The sequence below is a fragment of the Amphiprion ocellaris genome, chromosome 11 (genome assembly GCF_022539595.1).
Source record: "Amphiprion ocellaris isolate individual 3 ecotype Okinawa chromosome 11, ASM2253959v1, whole genome shotgun sequence".
In the NCBI taxonomy this organism is placed as follows: domain Eukaryota; kingdom Metazoa; phylum Chordata; class Actinopteri; family Pomacentridae; genus Amphiprion; species Amphiprion ocellaris.
The window spans coordinates 24,730,619-24,735,617 of NC_072776.1; positions in this window are offsets into that span (position 1 = coordinate 24,730,619).

Below are 4,999 nucleotides of genomic sequence, written 5' to 3' on the forward strand. Positions count from 1 at the left end.
TTTGGTCTTGGTTAATGAGCAAAGGGAGCAGTCTTTCAAGACGTTTTGCTAGCACCTTAGAGAGAATTTTCAAATCGACATTTAATAAGGAGATTGGCCGATATGAAGCACAATCTTCAGGCGGTTTTTCTTTTTTAAGTATCAATGAAATATTGGCTTCTCTCAAAGATGAGGGCAGAAGACCTTTCGCAAATGAATCATTATACATATTTAGAAGTGGATCTACTAATATTTCTGAAAATTCTTTATAAAATTCGGAACTAAGTCCGTCAGGTCCTGCCGCTTTTCCGGACTGTAACCCTTTTATAGCATCCAAAACTTCTTTCCTAGATATAGAGGAATTTAAGGTAGATCTTTGATCGTCCGTCAAACTAGGAAGATTGAGATGTGAGAAAAAGCTGTCCATCAAACCAGAAGTGTTGGTGTGCAGCTGAGAATTATATAGTGTCTCATAAAAACTTCTAAATGTGTCATTAATTTTTGCAATGTCAAAAAAAAGCTTGCCATTCACGTCTTTAATTGAAGAGATGTTGTGGGAATCTGACTTCTTTTTTGTAAGATAAGCCAAATATTTGCCTGGCTTATCACCATGTTCATATAATTTTTGTTTAGCGAATCTCATTTTACATTCTGCTTCATTTGTTAACAAACAGTCTAACGCTGATCGGAGTGTAGTAATTTCTTTGAGTTTCTTGTTTGAGGATTTACTGATGTAGTCTTGTTCAGCTTTTTTCAATTTGGATTCTAATATGACTCTCTGTTCTGCCTGTCTTCGTCGTTTACTTTTAGTGTAGGAGGTGATTATACCTCTGGAGTAAGCTTTAGATGTCTCCCACAATAATGATGGGTCATCTGTGGAAGCTGCATTTATTGAAAAGAACTGTTTGAATTCCTCTATAAAATATGACACAAAGTTTTGATCATACAATATAGAAGAATGACATTGCCACCTTTTGGTCCGATTAGACATACTCCCAATGCCACATTCAATAAAGACTGCAGCATGATCCGATATGACTATATTACCTATAGAGCTTGATGTGATGGACGGTAATAAGGTTTTGGGAACAAAAAAATAGTCAATCCGAGTATAACATTTATGTACCTTTGAGAAAAAGGTAAATTCCTTATCCGTCAGATGTTGTGCCCTCCACACATCTACAAATGCCAGCTCTTCACATAGCATTGTGATTAATTTGGCTTGGGGTAATAGCTGTTGTCTACCTACCGGGGATTTGTCTATAAGTGGGTTTAAATGACAATTAAAATCTCCCCCAACCACTACATTTTTAATATTAAGATTAACTAATTTTGTGAAAGCTGAAGTAATGTAGGGCTGCACAGTGGCATAGTGGTTAGCACTTTCGCCTTGCAGCGAGAAGGTCCCTGGTTCGCGTCCCGGCTTTCCCGGGATCTTTCTGCATGGAGTTTGCATGTTCTCCCTGTGCATGCGTGGGTTTTCTCCGGGTACTCCGGCTTCCTCCCACAATCCAAAAATATGGTGAGGTTAACTGATTATTCTAAATTGCCCGTAGGTGTGAATGTGTGAGTGCTTGTTTGTCTATATATGTAGCCCTGTGACAGACTGGCGACCTGTCTAGGGTGTCCCTTGCCTTCACCCGAGTCAGCTGGGATAGGCTCCAGCCCCCCCCGCGACCCTAGTGAGGATTAAGCGGTGTATAGATAATGGATGGATAATGGATGAAGTAATGTAGTCTCCCGGCAGCCCGGGGGGCCAGTACAAACTCATAAATGCAATTTCCTCTCCATGTAAAATGCCTCTCACAATCACATAGCGTCTTCCTGTGTCTTTAATGCAGTCTACCAGTATAAAAGGGACATTTTTCCTGACTAAAATTGCCACACCTCGACTTCTGGATGAAAAGGAGGAGGAATAAACGTAGTTAAAGGCACCCTGTTGTAATTTAGCATGTTCTTGATCATTTAAGTGTGTTTCTTGTAGTAAAGCTATATGAACCTGTTCCCTCTGAATATAATTCAAGACCTTTCTCCGTTTGATTGGCGTGTGAATCCCATTCACATTCCAAGTACATATGTTTAGCGTCAACATGATATTAACTATTCACTTATAATATTCACATAATTATGTCTATTTGCTAAACTATTCAACAAAACCAGCCGGAAAAACACATTACAAACATGACAAATAAAAAAATAAACATTGCCTAAAACTGGCAAGGAACAGAATACACTTTTCATCTCCTAACCTGTAGGAGCACAAGTGAAAGGGTTTCCTGACAACAAGAGCAAGCTCTTAGAAAATAAAAATGAATACAAACCTAACTAACAGGCGGGAGTGGTGAAGCTTAAGAAAGAAAAGACCCACTACTACTCATAAACGAATGTCTATTAATATATTGAACCTGTTTCAGTCATATTATAAATGAAAAAGGTCAGCGTGCAGCAGACTGCTACTCACAGAGATATGAAAGTATTGGCTCATGAGCATCATAAGGGCAGGCTTCAGTTCGGAGAATTCTCAGCTTCAGATTGTCCCAGCAAATCCAAATATTTATCCACGTCGGCCGGATCAGAGTACACCTCGGTGGTCCCGCGGTGAGTGACTTTAAGCAGGGCGGGGTACAGCATTCTGTATACAGCTCCCATGGACTTCAGGCGCCTCTTCACGTTGCCGAAACTTTTACGCTTACGGATCACAGCAGCGGAGAAATCTTGGAAAATCATCACTGTTGCATCACCATGTTTCAGTGGCAGGTTCTTCTTGCTTTTCTCCCACGACGCAGTCATAATTCTTTGTTTATCCTGGTAATTATGAAGCCTCACGAGGACGGGACGCGGTCTCTGGTCGCGGGTTGTGAGTGGACCTGTGCGGTGGGCTCTCTCCACTTTGATGCGGCCCGTCTTCGTCTCAATGTTCAAAAGTTTGGGGAGCCACCTCTCAAAAAACAGTGTGGGGTCACCACCACCTTCCGCCCGCTCTGGGAGATTGAGAATGCGGATGTTCTTGCGTCTGCCTCGATTCTCCAGACCATCGATGTATTCCTCAAGCTGTGCTACCTTTTTCTCTAGCGACTTGAGCTTGGTGTGCGTGGGCGCTGAGGCGTCCTCTGTGGCTGAGATCCGTGTCTCTGCTTCGTTGATGCGCGTCTCGTGGCTCTGCAATTGTTCTTGTTGTGACTGTAGGAACTGGTTAATCGGCTCAAGTTTGTCCTCAAAAACTTTAGTGAGATTGGCTGTTACGGCACGAATCACCTCCTGAAGGGCTGGTATCATTGCCTCAGTGTCGCTCGCAAGGATGCTCGTAGCCTCATTGCCAGCGTCACCTCTGGAAACCTCAGCCGCATCCGATGCAGGACTTTTATTGCGTACCCTGCCGTCAGACTGCCTTAAAAAGTAGTTATTAATGCTCATTGTGAGCTAAGCAGTGGAAAAAATGTCGACCTTGCTGCAAATCAGTGGGTTTTAAGAGCAAAAATAATAAAATTCTGTGCTGCCACTCCCGATTGACCTTACTTCACGCCGCCATCTTGGAAAACCCCCGCAAATATTGCATTTGATTTAAGAGAACTCAAAGTGTATTTTTAAAAGAACCCAAAACATTGAGTTAAAAAAAAAACGTAAAATTTAAGTTAAACTTTACTCAAAAAAATTAAAACAGGAAGTAAAATTTTCTTAGGTAATCAGTTATAGCAAATGTTTTGAGTTCTCTGAACTTGTTCGGTTTTACAGTATGATTGAAAACTCATAATTTAATTTTTCTGTACGATGCCACTCAATGATGTTATACCTTTTTTTAATCCACAATTTAAATCTAGTTTATTTGGGGGGAAGTTATAGTTGTATGCACACCAACTCAGAATTTTAATATCTTTTTCTAACTCGATAAGAGTTTCCGTTTTATTCATATTTAATTTGTATCCCGACATTGAGCCAATGTTTTTGAGGGAATCCATGACTTCTGGTAGGGAAATTTCAGGAGTTTTTAGATATAAAAGTACGTCGTCCGCATAACACGCTATTTTATGTTCCCGACCATTAATTTCAATGCTCTTTATTTTCCTGTTTTGTATTATGTGTTGGGCTAGTGGTCCTAGAAATAGGGCAAAGAGAAGTGGGGACCAGGCACATCCTCGTCTTACTCCCCTCTCCAGAGTTAGCGATTTGTTCAAGTGACCATTATTTTTAATTTGTGCCATCGGGTTGTTGTAAATTGCTTTTATGCTATCTATTACTAATTTATTGAAACCAAATTTGTCTAACATTTCGTAGAAATATTGCCAGCTGACCGAATCGAATGCTTTTTCTGTATCCAGACATATCACTGCCTTTTCTTTTTGTGTTGTATATGATCCATAATATGTAGAGTTTGTCTTGTATTATCTTGTGTTTGCCGTCTATATATAAATCCTTTCTGATCATTGTGAATTAGGTTCGGCAGTATTTTTTTCCATCCTTTTAGCCATGATGGAAGTATGTATACAGTAGTCTACATTGAGGACTGATAGTGGCCTGTGTGACCCACATTCAATTTTGTCTTTCCCCTCTTTAGGGATGACAGATAAAATGGCTTCTTTCCAGGTGGGGGTGGATTTCTGCTTTCTTTAGGGCCCAGTTACATGTAGTGATTCTTGTGAGTTCCTCTCTAAATGTTTATACCATTCCATTGTGAAGCCATCACTTCCCGGTGACTTGTTGGGTTTTACAGTTTTTCTCAATTGATAAGACACTAAATTCCATTCATGTCATGAACACAGCCTGAGGCTGTGGTCAGGGGCAGTGCTCTCTCCTCCTCCGGCTCTGTTCTCTCCCTCTCTCGCCCTCCCTCTCTCTTGTTCTCAGGTATGTGCTGGTACAGAAGGCTGCAGCAGGTGTTCTGAGTTGGTGATTGGGTGATAGTGTGCAAGTGGAAGTCATGCAATCAAGCTGCCTCCGCTCTGCTTATAATCAGACGCCACTCTGTCTTGGACGTGGGACTGTGAATGACGAATGGTCAGTGCTCTGCTCAGTTCAAGTCTGT